This window comes from Dromiciops gliroides, chromosome 3 (assembly GCF_019393635.1).
Source record: "Dromiciops gliroides isolate mDroGli1 chromosome 3, mDroGli1.pri, whole genome shotgun sequence".
Taxonomy (NCBI): domain Eukaryota; kingdom Metazoa; phylum Chordata; class Mammalia; order Microbiotheria; family Microbiotheriidae; genus Dromiciops; species Dromiciops gliroides.
In genome coordinates, this window is record NC_057863.1 from 516,450,970 (window position 1) to 516,466,601 (window position 15,632).

Sequence of the window (15,632 nt, forward strand, 5' to 3'; positions counted from 1 at the left end):
GATGCTGGCTCAGCAAGCTGGTGGCACAGCAGGCCAGTTGTAAGATCTACCAGCACCATCTGAGAGGGCAGGCTGCCAGCTGGAAGGCCACCCACAGGAAAGGCATGACTAGGCCTGCCCATTCCAGCACCAGGAGCAAGTGCAGGGAGCAAGCCCGGGGAGGTGATTAATTCACAAGCCACAGAGGCCTCAGAGTAGAAAGCCAGTGACACAGCCCCTATCTCCCAGCACAAGAAGCTTGAAACAGTGACCCTTGTACCCCAGGAGCAGACCTCAACTTAAAAAGAAATGAAAAGCCATAATATGAGTAAGAAACAGAAAAGAGCTGTTAAGATTGAGAAATTCTGTGTTGACAGGGAAGAGCAAAACGCAAACTCAGATGAGGACAATACTCTCAAGTTGCTGATATGTGAAGCCTCAATAGGGAAGATGAATTGGTCTTAAGAACAAAAAGCCTTCTTGGAAGAGATCAGAAAGGATTTTGAAAATCAATTGAGGGAGGTAGAAGAAAAAATGGAGAGAGGAATGAAAGCTTCAAAGAAAATTATGAAAAAACAATCAACAGCTTAGAAAGGAAGCCCACAGATTGACTGAAGAAAACAATTCCTTAAAAAATTAAATTGGCCAAATGTAAAAAGAGGTGCAAAAGCTTACTGAAGAAAACAATGCCTTAAAAATTCCATTTGGACAGAGGGACGCTAATGACTCCATGAGACACCAGGAATCTGTCAAACAGAATCAAAAGAATGAAAAAGTAGAAGAAAAATGTGAAATTCCTCATTAGAAAGAAAACTGACCTGGAAAATAGATCCAATAGGGATAATTTGAGAATTATTAGACTACCTGAAAGTCATGATCAGAAAAAGAGTCTAGACACCATATTCCAGGAAATTATGAAGGAGAACTGCCATGATATTGTAGAGTCATAGGATAAAATTGTCATTGAAAGAATCCCCCAATCACCGCCTGAAAGAGACCCCAAAAGGAAAGCTCCAAGGAATATTGTAGCCAAATTCCAGATTTATCAGCTGAAGGAGAAAATACTCCAAGCAGCTATAAAGAAACCATTTAAATATCATGGAGCCACAGTCAGGATTGCTCGGGATCTGGCAGCTTCAAAATTAAAGGATCACAAGGATTGGAATATTATATTCTGTAAACTAAGGAGCTTGGATTACAACCAAGAATCGACTACCCAGAAAAACTGATCATTCTCTTTCAGGGGAAAAGATAGACATTAAATGAAATTGTGGATTTTCATGGGTTCCTGATGAAAAGACCATAACTGAATAAAAAATTTAATCTTAACATACAAGCCTCAAGAGAAGTATATAAAGGTAAACAGGGGAAAAAGTTATTCAATAAAGTTAACCTGTTTACATCCCTACACTGGAAAATAATACATATAAATCTTGAAAACTGTATCTCTATTTGGGCAGACAGAAGGAGTATACATGAAGGTAATAAATATAAATTGTCTTTGATGTGATAATATAAAGAAATTTTAGGGGTGAAAAAGGTATATATGGGGAGAAGAGGAAAGGTTTGGTAGAATGGGATTAATTATATCATATGAAGAGGCTCAAAAAACCTATTACAATAGATAGAAGGGAGGAGTGAGCATTATTTCAACCTTACTCTCATCAGATTTGGTTCAAAGAGGGAATAACATGAACATTCTTTTGGATAAAGAAATTTACCTTATTCTTTAGGGAAGTAAAAGGGTAAGGTGGAAAGGGGATGCATTGATAGAAGGGAGGGCATAGGTTGAGGAAAAAGGGTAAATTAAAGGGAGGGGATGATAAAAGGGAGGGCAGATGGAGGAGGCAGGGGGCACAAACAAAATGCTAGTGAGAAGGAGTAGGGTAAAAGAAGGGGGAAAAAAGTACAACAGGGCTAAATAGGATGGAAAGAAATAGCCAATTAGTAATAATAACTATGAATTTGAATGGGATGAATTCTGCCATAAAACAGAAGCAAAGAGCAGAATGGATTAAAAACCAGAATCCTAGAATATGCTGTTTACAAGAAACACATTTGAAGCAGAGACATGCACACATAGAAAAGGTAAAAGGTTGGAGTAGAATATATTATCCTTCAGCTGAAGTATTATTATTATTATTATTATTATTATTATTATTATTATTATTATTATTATTATTATTATTATTATTATTATTAGCTGAGGCAATTGGGGTTGTGACTTCCCTTCCCTTCCTTCCCTTCCCTTCCCTTCCCTTCTAATTAGAATATATAAGGAAGGAAACTACATATTGCTAAAAGGGAGTAAAGATAATGAAGTAATATCAATAATAAACATGTATGTGCCAAGTGGTAGAGCATCCAAATTCTTAGAGAAGGTGAATGAGTTACAAGAGGAAATAGACAGCAAAACTCGAATAGTGGGGGATCTGAATCTTCCCCTCTCAGAATTAGATAAATCTAGCCACAAAATAAATAAGAAAGAAGTTAAAGAGGTGAATAGAATGTTAGATATGATAGATATCTGAAGAAAACTGAATGGGGATAGAAAGGAATATACCTTTTTCTCAGTGGTACATGGAACATATTTAAAAATTGACCAGCTAATAGGGCACAGAATACTCATAGTCAGATGTAGAAAGGCAGAAATAGTAAATGCATCTTTCTCAGATCATGTTGCAATAAAAATTACATGTAATAAAGAGCCATGCAAAGGTAGACTGAAAATTAATTGGAAACTAAATAATCTCATTCTAAAGAATGATTGGGTCAAACAACAAATCATAGAAACAATCAATAACTTCATCCAGGAAAAAGAAAATAATGAGGCAATACCCCAAAACTTATGAGATGAAGCCAAAGCAGTGATTACAGGAAATTTTTTATCTCTAAATGCTTCCATGTGTGAGGTTTAAAATTTAAATGTGTGGTTGCCTTAAATTAGAAGTTTTAGCACCAGTCTTTGGGCATTAAGCATTTATTAAAGCAAACCAGTTATTCACATGGAGTTCAGAAAGTTAGGAAAAGGCTATCTAGCCTAGAGTTCCAGCCTGGTCAGGTTCTTCCTCAAGTCCTCCACCATGAGCATGCTCCAACCATGAACTGCCCAGCAAACTGAATATGGTGGCTTTTTATAGGTGCAGAGCATAGGAGATCCTCACACACTGCTTCAAGCTGATTGGTTAGCATGATCCAAATCCAGTGGTTCACTGGACTTAAAGGTGGTCTCAAGTTTATTTCAAAGTCCTTAGCTTCTGAGAACAATACCTCCTTAAGGGCCAGCCAGGTATGTTTACAATCTAATTAATTTTAAGTAGGCTAATCAGCGAAGTCAATCACTCTCACTTAATTCAATCATTTTAGATTAATCTCCAGGTGGGGCCTTTGAGTATCTGCCAAATCCCATTATTTTCTCACACATCAATAAAAAAGAGAAAGAGGAGATAAATGAATTGGCCACCCAACTAATGAAGCTAGAAAAATAACAAAGTAAAAATCCTCAAGTAAATACTAAATTAGAAATTCTGTAGATCTGCAAGGGACAAACAATATGGGGAGAGTTAATTGGGCATTTTTTTTTGTTAATTGGGCATTTTGCTGTAATATTGGGGTAAAAAAGGAGATTAACAACCTCTTTTCAAAATAAACAAAACAGGTTTTTATTAATGGAAACAAATTTAAAACACAAGTGAGGTTAATAGAGATAGGAACAGTGAGAAAAAGGAATAGGGGAAGAACCCAACTAGCTCCAAGGAGCTAGCCTCGCCACAACAACACAAACTCACCACCACCCAGAATCCACAGTTCCAAAGAGAACCAGCTGCACAGCATTCCTGGACCAGTCTGAAGGTCTGAAAGTCTGAAGCTCCACCAGCCTCTCACTCCCTCTTTGTGTCTGCAAGAATGAGCTCACACCTCCCCTGCTTTCTCCTAAAAACTCCAGACAGCCAATAAAACAGGACCAACCACACACACACACACACACACACACACACACACACAAGCTAATTGGCTGGAAATTTTGATTGACAAAACTAACAGGCCTCTCTAAATCTTCAAGCCAACCAGCTTCCAGATGCTAAAGTCACCTGACTTGTCCTCATTATAATTTGACCAGGCCCATGTAGGCAAGCAGGTGTCCTGCTTGAGGTTAGTGCTCATGGGTGTCCACTGGGGTTTCGAATTTTAGCCAAAGATGGGGTCATAGGAACCCCAAATCACAATTAATAACTTACAGATCAAAGAACAAATTATTAAAATTGAAAGCAAGAAAACTATAAAATTAATTAACAAAACCTTAATTAATTAGCTGGTTTTATTAAAAAACAAACAATAAAATAGATAAATCTTTGGTTAATTTGATTAAAAAATGAAAGAAAACCAAGTTACCCATATCAATAATAAGAGGGATCAATTCACCACCAATAAGTGGAAATTAAAGAAATAATTACCAGCTATTTTGTCCAACTGTATGCCAATAAATTTGACAATCTAATTGAAATGGATATTTACAAAAATACAAATTGCCCAGGTTAACTATAGAGGAAATAACATCCTTAAATAAGCCCATATTAGAAAAAGAAATTGAGCAAGCCATCAATGAACTCCCTAAGAAAACATCTCCAGGGCCAGATTGGTGTACAAGTGAATTCTAACAAGCTTTTAATGAACAATTAATTACAATACAATACAAATTATTTTGAAAAACAAGTGAAGAATGAGTTCTACTAATTTCCTTTATGACACAAATATGGTGTTGATACCAAAACCAGGTAGAGCCAAAACAGAGAAAGAAAATTGTAGACCAAATTCCCTAATGGATATTGATGCAAAAATCTTAAATAAGATATTATCAAGGAAATTATAGCAAGTGATCACCAGAATAATACATTATGGCCAGGTGGGATTTATACCAGAAATGCACAGCTGGTTCAACATTGGCTAAAATATCAACATAATCAACCACATCAACAAGAAAACTAACCAAAATTATATGATTATCTCAGTAGATACAGAGAAAGCTTTTGACAAAATACAGCACCCATTCAAAATAAAAACACTAGAGAGCTTAGGAATAGGTAGAGCTTTCCTTAAAATAATAAGCAGTATCTCCCTAAAACCATTTTGAAACATTTTATGTAACAGGGTTAAGTTAAGGGAATTCCCTATAAGTTCAGGGGTGAAACAGGGATGTCCATTATCACCTCTATTATTTTATATTGTCCTAGAAAATTTAACTATAGCAATAAGAGAAGAAAACAATAATTAAAGATTTAGAATAGGTAAGGGGGAACAAAACTATCACCCTGCAGATTGTAACGATTGGAATGACGCCACCTGCTGGAGACTTACTGTAGAAGAGTTCCACCCATGAAACGAAGGTCTTTGAGGGCAAGACCAGGAGTCTTTTCTTTGGTGTCAGGAAGTGACGCGGACTAGTGGGAGGAGGAAGGAAGAGACTGGCGCTCGCGCTCGCGCTCTTTCCTTTGGACTCTGCTGGAGAGTGGAGCTAGAAATGTACTCTCCCTTTAATAGATAGGAATCTAGGCCTTTCTCTCTCTCTTTACCAAATTCTTGTTCTCCTAAATAAATGTTTAAAAGTCTAACTCTTGCTAAAGGTTATAATTTATTGGCGACCACTCATTGGATATTTTAGACAGTTTAGCTAGAATTTTAGCCCTTCACAAGATGATATGATGATATACTTACAGAATCCTAGAGAATAAACTAAAAACCTACTTGGAATAATTAACAACTTTAGCAAAGTTCCAGGATATAAAATAAGTCCACATAAATCATCAGCATTTCTATACATGACCAACAAAGTTCAGAAGCAAGAGATAGAAAGAGAAATTCCACTTGAAGTAGCACTAGATTATCTAAAATACTTGGGAGTCTACTTGCCAAGACAAACCCAGGAACTATATGAACACAATTACAAAACACTTTTCACACAAATCAAATCAAATCAAATCTAAAAAATTGGAAAAATATCAATTGCAAATGGATAGGCAGAGCTAATATAATAAAAATGACAATTCTACCTACATTAATTTACCTATTCATTGCCATACCAATCAGACTACCTAAAATTATTTTATAGAACTAGAAATAATAATAACAAAATCATCTGGAAGAATAAAAGGTCAAGAATAGCAAGAGAACTAATGAAAAAATTCCACAGGAAGTTGGGCTAGCTGTACCAGATCTGAAGTTATTATTATTATTATTATTTGCTGAGGCAATTGGGGTTGTGACTTGCCCAGGGTCACACAGCTAGTATCAACTATCTGAGGCTGAATTTGAACTCAGGTCCTCCTGAATCCAGGACCAGTGCTTTATCCTATGAGACTTTACTATAAAGCAGCAGTCATCAAAGCTATTTGGTATTGGTTAAGAAATAGAATGGTGGATCAGTGAAATAGGTTAGGCACAGGAGACACAGTAATAAATGACTTTAGTAATGTACTGTTGGATAAACCCAAAGACTCTAGCTTCTGGCATAGGAACTCAATATTCCACAAAAACTGCTGGGAATACTGAATGATAGTATTGCAGAAACTAGGCATAGACCAATATCTTATACCTTATACTAAAATAAGGTTAAAATGAGAACATGATTTAGACATAAAAGGGGATACCATAGGTAAATTAGGAGAGGAAGGAATAGATTACCTCTCAGATTTATGGAAAGGAGAACAGTTTATGAGCAAACAAGATGGAGAGAATATTATGAACTACAAATTGCATGATTCTGATTACATTAAATTAAAAAGTGTTTTTTACAAACAAAAGCAATGCATTCAAAATTAGAAGGGAGGCAGAAAGCTGGAACACAATTTTTATACACAGTATTTCTGATAAAAGTCTCAAATGTAAAATATACTGGAAACTAAATCAAATTTATAAGAATGCAAGTCATTCCCCAATTGAGAAATGTTCTAAGGATATGAACCGGCAGGTTTCTGATGAAGAAATCAAAGCTATCCATTGCCATATGAAAAATGCTCCAAATCACTATTGATTAGAGAAATGCAAACTCTGAGGTACCAACTCACACCTATCATAGTGGTTATAAAAGGAAAATACTAAATGTTGGAGAAGCTATGGAAAAATTCAAACACTAATGCATTGTTGGTGGAGCTGTGAATTAATCCAACCATTCTGTAGAGTAATTTGGAACTATGCCCAAAGGGCTATAAAACTCAGCACACCCTTTGACCCAGCAATAGCACTATTATGTCCTTTTCCCAAAGAGAGCATAAAAAATGGAAAAGGACCCACATGTACAAAAATATTTATAGCTGCTCTTTTTGTGTTGGCAAGGGGTTGGATACTTAGGGGAATGCCCATCAGGTGAACAATGGCTGAACAAGTTGTGTTATAAGAATGTAATGTAATACTATTGTACTGTAAGAAACAATGAGAAGGAGGATTTCAGAGAAACCTGGAAGGACTTACATGAACTGATGATGAATGAGATGAGTAGAACCAGGAGAACATTATACACATTATCAACAACATTGTGTTTTGATCAACTGTGATAGACTTGACTCTTCTCAACAATACAATGGTCCAACATAGTTCCAAAGGACTCATGATGGAAAAGGCCCTCCAAATCTAGAAAAAAAGAACTATGGAATCTGGATGCAGATTGAATCATACTATTTCTACTTTTTTCTCTTTTTTGAGGTTTTTCCCTCTTTTCCTGATTCTTCTTTCACAGCATGACTAATGCAGAAGTATGTTTAATGTGATTATACATATATATAAACTATATCAAATTTCTTGCTGTCTTGGGGAGGGAAAGGAGGGAGGGAGAAAAATTTGGAACTAGAAATCTTATAAAAGCAAAGTTAAAAACTATCTCTACATGTATCTAGATAATAATAACATACATTTATGACAAATTGAAAAGAAATAAATTAATTAAAAGGAAATATGCTAGTTATTTGACATTGAGAAAGTCATTTAATGTTCCCAACTTAGTTTTCTTATCTAGAAAATAAAGTTAATAACACCTACAGTTCAGTTTATATTTTTGATTTATATTATGAATATTTTATACAAATAGGTCTTTTTCTTCTTTTTTGTGATGTCTTTGGGTTATAAATCTAGCAGATTTATTGCTGAATCAAAGGTTATGCACAATTTTATAGCCCTTTGGCCATAGTTCCAAATTGCTCTGTAGAATGGTTGAATCAGTTTACCACTCTACCAGTAGTGGATTAGCATTCCATTTTTTCCACATCCCATCCAGCAACCAATATTTTTCTTTTTTGTTACATTTGACACTCTGATAGATGTGAGGTGATTCCTCAGAGTTGTTTTAATTTGCATTTCTCTGATCAGTAGTGATTTACAGAAATTTCCATATAATTATAATAGCTTTGATTTCTTTGTCTGAAAATTTCTTATTCCTTTTCTTGACCACGTATTAATTATGGAATAACTTGTATTTTTTTTTACAAATTTCGTTCAGTTCACTATATATTTGAGAAATGAGACCTTTATCAAAGATATTTCTTTCAAAATTTCTTTCACAGTTTTCTACTTGCCTCATAATGTTGCTTGCATTGGTTTTGTTTGTGCAAAAGCTTTTGTAAAGTTTATATAATCAAAATTACATGATGTTCTTTCTTTCTTTCTTTTTCTTTTCTTCCTTTTTTATTTTTTTGGACATGGAGATGAGGGTTAAGTGACTTGCCTAGGGTCACACAGCTAGTAAGTGTCAAGGGTCTGTCAAGGTTTTAACTCATGTCCTCCTGAATCCAGGGCCAATGTTTTATCCACTGTGCCACCTAGCTGCCCCCTGTAATGGGTATGTTTCTTAATTATGCATCTTGGGCCTAATTCTCTCCACAGTCTACTTCTCAACTTCCAGCAATAATTTTTCCCTAAGTCCATATTAAGTTTTGTCTGCTTCCAGAATTTTGTTTCTTTAAGCCATTTCCTATCCTGAATGCTTTTCAATTCTATATTTGTGTCCCCATGCAGATTGAATGTCTTTGCTCTCTACTGCATATATCTCCACTATGCATCAAATTATCTTGATTTATCTCAGGACTAAGAGTTTCATTTTTAGGGATCAATTTTAGGACATGATAAATCTTTACCTAGCCAATGTACTACTTACTTCCAATTCAATCATTTTTTCCCCATTAAATCAACTACTGTTTATTACTTTGATTTAGAAATAACAATGCATATGTAGGATTTGCATTTTGCTAGCATATTACCTTTACTATGTAGCCTATATTTTCTGTTTTTACATCAGCTAATTGGGTTGAAAAGAATTAGACTCTTTCTAACTTACTGGTACACTGCCCAATGAAATAGTGTCATAGTCCTTAAGCTGAGTGTCTTCTGAAGCCTACTTCCCCATTTTAAAGTTGAGGTAACTAAAGTGTAAGGATATTAATAAGCATTAAAATCAGGACTTGAACTCAGGTACTCTGACTGAATTTGGTGAAATTCGCATTATATTACAATGACATAATGTGTATAAAGCTCCTTGTAATTTTTAAAGCAAACTGTTATCATTACAAATAGCTGAAGAAATAAGGTATAGAAAAGGGAAAGGAAAAAAGGGAAATATACTCAACAGAATGCAAAATTCCAGAGAATAGCAAGGCAAGATAAAAAAGTAAATGAGCAATATAAAGAAGTAAAAGGAAGAAATCAAATGGAACAGACAAGTTATTGCTTCAAGAGATTAGAACTATCAAGGGAGTCTTTCAAATAGTAATGGGCAAGATGAAAGCCAAAAGACTATAGGGATTTATTTTGGTGGTGCAATAAGGGTTAAATGACTTGCTCCATGTGGTCATGAAAAGTTAGCCATGACTGAATGAAAAAGCAACATTATTAATAATAAGAAGAAGCATAAGATTCCATTAAAGAAATTCTTTCAGACTACTCAGTGGAAAGACAAATACTGAAGCTGATGAGCACCCCTGAAAAAGGATTCAGCAAGCCCTCACACCAGAGATGCCTCTGAATACCCCATAAACCTTTGGTGTCCACCTTGTAAGGGATTTTTTTTAAAGATCCCCCAGGTTCGTTAAGCCCCATACTGGGGCCTCCAATCTGTAAGGGCCAAATTTAATGTGGGATCTCTTCCATACTGCCCCCTCCCCAATCATTTCTCCCAGACTGATAAGAAACAAGATAAAAAAGCCTCTTTTCAGATAAAAAAATAACAGAGTTTATTGATGTGGACCAATTTAGAAATAGGGACAAAGACAAACAGGAAATCTGACCTGTGAACTTGCCCACTGGGCTCAGTTTTCTCCCGTTTAGCCTCTTCTATCCCCTGTGTGTTCGTGTTTGGCTTTCTCACCTGCTGCCATAAACTCTCCTTTCTCTCTCTCTTCTTATCTCCTCCAGTCTCCTCATCTCTACTCTTCCCATCTCCTCTTGTCTCCTCCCCCCTTTCCTCTACCTCCCCCCAGAATTAAAAAAAAAAAAAACCTCTCACAGGAAACCCAGGACAACCACTCACCCACCCCAAGCCAATTCCCTGGTACCTCTAGGGGCTGTGCCCAAGGTCAGCCAGGGCATGGGGTTTCTTTGCCAACCCCAGGTTGATGGAGCAAGCCAGTGCTAGGGTTTTATGTGCATATCCCCACTGGGTGGAGGGAGTTCTGCGGGGCGTGCCTGAAGCTTGCATGCCCCAGGGTGGAGGGAACTGTGCAGGTGTGCACCCAAGGCTTTCTAATTTTAGCCAAATACGGGGCCCCCCAAAGCACAATAAATTCTTACAAACTGTAACCATTTATTAATTTATTAGGCACCTTGTATATACAGGGTAGTTTTGTATGAGATACAAAATTTTGTTTACACAATCACTGCCCTTTGATATTTATAAACTAATGGAGATAATAAACCTAGAAATAAATATTGTATCAAATGTATTTAATAAGTGAATACATGGTGTTTATGTAGAGTAGTATGTGGGATTTTTTTAAAATGTCATTATTAACTGAGAGGGTTGCATTTGAATTGGTCTTTAATATGTGTCAAAATGTCATAGGGGCCATGAAGGATGAGGTGAGCTGCATTTAAGGTATGGGAAACAACTTGAATCAAAAGCACAGAGGAAGGAAATTGAAGCATATCTTGGGGTTCAGTCAACAATCCATTGAACATGGAGCATGATAAAAAAGTTCATAACGTAAACATAGAGTGGTACCAAACTGGGTAGTTCTCTTGAGAAGAGTCAAGAAAGGGTGAACATGACTTTATAAGCCATAGATAATCTTAGCAGGATTTTGAATATAGAGCAAAGATACAAATTTGTACCTAAAGGAGATGTCTTGATATTGATCCCTGTGTTTACTCTCTCCTATGTTTAATCATAATAGTTAAGCATTTTTAAAAAGTTTCTTGTGCTTAACATGAAACTTTTACAGGCAGATAACAAAGAATAAGTTAATGAATTTAAAAGTTAATACATAATGCCTTTCTAGAAAACACTGTTTTCTTATTATAGGATGCTTCTCATGCAGTTTCTATGATAAATGAAACACATTAAAATGCTAAACATTAAAACAATAATTAATTGATTCATTAAATCATCTATTTTTTTTGTTATTTTTCCCCCTTCTGGGCAATGAGTGTCAAGTGACTTGCCCAGGATCACACAGCTAGTGTCAAGTGTCTGAGGCTAGATTTGAACTCAGGTCCCCCTGAATCCAGGGCCGGTGTTTTATTTACTGTGCCACCTAGCTGCCCCCCCCATCTATTTATTTTGAAGACCACTCATTTGAAAAAAATATGTATATATGTGTGTGTGAATTTGGATACTTTGTTACCATATAGAGACAATAGAGAAATGGGATAGTCAACATTATGTTGCAATAACAGTGGCAAAAAATCCAACAAAAATTATACATATATTAGATATGCACAATCAATAAAAAATGACTAGCCTTACAAAATGACTGAGTCAAATTAGAAATAAGGAAGACCTTCTGGCTGCAAGATTTTTTCCTGAAAATGTTTATGGAGAGTAATTGAATAATCTTCTCTGAAGCCCTCTAATATGTTTTCTGTCTTTACTACTGCAAGGAAGGAGGAGAAAAAAAATGTATCATCCAAGTATTCTTCTTTATAGAATGGGAAAAAGCTATAGATTTGAAGTTAGGAGACTGCGGTTAAAGTCAAATCCAAGTATAGAAGTCAAAACAAATAACAAAACTTGTATTTGATGTCAAAGGCCTTGGGTTCAAATGCCAAATTTTTTACTTAATAATTATATGACTTCAGCAATTCCTTTAGTTTTTCTTTGTACTTTATTTTTACAAAAATGTCATTGAAATTGATGATTGTTAAAGTCTCTTCCATCTCTTAATCCTAAGAATTAATGACTATTTTTTTATTATTTGTAAGTCATAACTTCTCTGGGACTCCCCTTTTTTCCCTCCCTCAGGGAAGGGGATAGGATTGGACTTGACAATTCACGTGCCCTTGTAGATCTAATAGCCTATCAAATTATCCTTAAAATTTAAAAAATGGATTGTGATATTAATTGGTCAACTTTAAATCTTATGGATTTAAGTTTGATTTCATTTAATTAGAATCAGTCGGATCTCCAAAATTTATAGGAAGTCAGTGCAAATTATTAAGATACAGACATCTTTGTTAGGATTAACTCTGAAAGTTTGTTCTTGGATATTTCTATTTTGTGAATCCCTAGAAAAATTTCTAATTCAATTCACACCATAAGAAATATATCACCCTATTTATGACAGAATTAATTCTCTCATGTTCAACTTATGAAAAAAATTGAAAAATGGATCTTATATTGAAAGTGCTTGACACAACATTAATTATAGCTCCCCTAATAACATGGCAGTAATTTATTTACATGGTAGGTTTCAATTACTTTTGTTGCTATTATTATCATTTTTATTTTTATGGCTAGTCTTGTTTTTTTTTTAACAAGTTTGCTATTCACAAATTCATATTGCAATCTTTACAGTTGGCTGAGGTCTTCTTACAAATTAATTACACTTGTTCAAGGAAATTGCTTAGGCCTTGGAAACCAACAGAATTTATTATCATTACAAGAGACAAAATCTCTCTCTAACATGTTTAGAGAAAGGGGAATGGCAGTCAATGAAAATATTACTGCTAATCTGAAATAAAAATGCCCACATTTCACAGAGGTAGGGTTTTTAAATATATATTTTATTACTTTATATTTTGATATCTACTCAATATGGCCAAGTGAATAGAGAAAAGGCCTTGGAGTCAGAAAAAAACCTACTTTAATTTCTGCCTCTTACACAATTTAGTTTTGTTGCTCTGAACAAATCACTTACCTTTTCAGAATCCTACCTCAAATCTCTATTACCATAATTTTCAGAAAGTTGCAGATCTGCCTTGATGCAAGGAGTTTCCTTATTGGGAGGTCTCCTAGACAACTGAAATCCCAAATCTAGATAAAAAAAAATGTGATGGAAAAAATGTTGAGTAGAGAGTCCATGGATATTGTTGACTGTAGTACCTTAAGTGTGTGTCTATGTCATGTCATTTAAACTATTTTAGCCAATTCCCTTATTTATTAAAATTTATTAAATGATTTCCTAAGGCAGCAAGTTTTTGAGGTCCGCTTTCCCCTCCAAATCTCTTCTTCCTCCCCTCTTTTCTATGTTTTTCTTTCTCCATCCATTATGGAATATTTGGTAGGATGCAGGGAACAGGTATTGGCTGTACTCAATTTCACAGCCAGAAACTAAGAACTAAAAGAGTATTTATAGATACACTAAAAACTGTGGCTCTTGGAAATTCTTGTTTTAGACTGGGGGCCATTCTGTATTTTCCCCATGTATGATATATTTCCTTTGCTAAATAATTTATTAGTGAGTGGTCAGACCACAAATAATGAGCCTACAAATGTCATCCAGTTCTCTCTCCAAATACCTTCCAACAAGTTAAAATCTGTTGCGTACACTTCACTGATACAGATGTTAAAAACCCAGGATCATCTCCAAGCCACATTGATTCATCTTTTTATCAATGTTATATTCCAACTTAATAGTTTTTTTTCTTTTTCCAGTTACATATAAAGATAGTTTTCAACGTTCATTTTTATAAGATTTTGAGATTCAGATTTTTTTCTCCCTCCAGCTTTTCCCACTCACCTCCCTAAGACATCAAACAATCTGATATAGGTTATATATGTACAATCATATTAAACAAATTTGCACATTAGTCATGTTGTGAAAGAAGAATTAGACCACAAGGAAAAAACCACAAGAAAGAGAAAAAAGTTAAAAGAATAGTAAAAGAATATTAAAATAATAATAGGGAGTCTGCACTTGGACTCTATAGTTCTTTCTCTAAAGGTGGATAGCATTTTCCATCATGAGTCTTTTGCTATTATTTTTGTTCATTGTATTGCAGAGAAGAGTTAAGTCTATCACAATTGATTATTGTACAATATTCTCCTGGTTCTACTCACATCACTCATCATCAGTTCATGTAAATCTTTCCAGATTTTTCTGAAATCCATTTATTATAGCACAATAGTATTCCATTATATTCATATACCACAGCTTGTTCAGCTATTCCCTAATTGATAGGCTTCCCCTCAAATTTTAATTATTTGCCACCACAAAAAAGCCGCTATATTTTTGTACATGTTTCTTTATCAATATTATTGCTCATTATTAGGAAATCACCATTTATTACCTTTGTTGAGCAGTCTGTTGTTATCTTCCACTGATAAGTTTCTCTCTCTTTTTCTAATCACCCAACTATTCTCTATTTCACTGCAATTCATGATTTTCCATAGAAGTATATATTATGTCAGAATAAATTATACTCCAGTTCCTTTCTTACAAGCCTACTGGTAGTAGTGATGGTATCGCTTCTGCTACTTTTGGTGCTTTAATGGGTTGTATCCTTCCAATATATTATTTTAATCATAACCTCTATTTGAGTAAATATTGAAAGCACAACCCTTCCGCAGTGAAATCTGGTTCAAATAACATTGGTAAAATGACATGTTGAGAACAAATGGCTTGTAAAATCCCTTCCAATTCTAGATTCTATGAAGGCAATGCAGTACAATGAAAATGATACTGGATTTGGAAAAGAAATCTGGAATTAAAATATTGGCTCTGTCATACATTAATTTGTTGTTGTTGTTCAGTTGTTTCAGTCATGTCCATCCATTAATAAATTCATTTGGGTTTTTCTTGGCAAATAAACTGTAATGGTTTGTTATTTTCTTCTCCAGTTCATTTTACAGATGAGGAAACTGAGGCAGAGGGTTAAGTGACTTCTTCAAGGTTACACAGATAGTAAGTGTCTGAGGCTGGATTTTAACTCAGCTCTTACTTGTTGGGGAAGGTGGCCGGAGATGAGAGAGAGAAGCGGACACAGTGGCAGCTTAATAGTACTGAGCACTGAGCCATTTATTGTTGAAACAAGCTAGCTTAAATAATAATAAAAAAAAAAACACAAGCCATGAATACACTTTCTCACAGGAAAGAACCTTTGTTCCCAACAGACAACTTCAGTACCTCCTTGTATTTTTGCATGAGAATTTCGAGTGAGCCAAGACAAAACAACTTAGTCCTTGGGCCTTATCACTTTTTCAGCAACTGCTAAGGCTGCCTGTACTTTGACCTCTATGA

The 15,632-nt window shown here is 35.0% G+C and overlaps 1 pseudogene; it reads left to right on the plus strand.

The window, feature by feature from the left end:
* The first annotated feature begins 11,022 nt into the window (after positions 1–11,022).
* The window catches only part of LOC122747876, a 61,847-nt pseudogene continuing 57,237 nt past the window's right edge, over positions 11,023–15,632 (plus strand).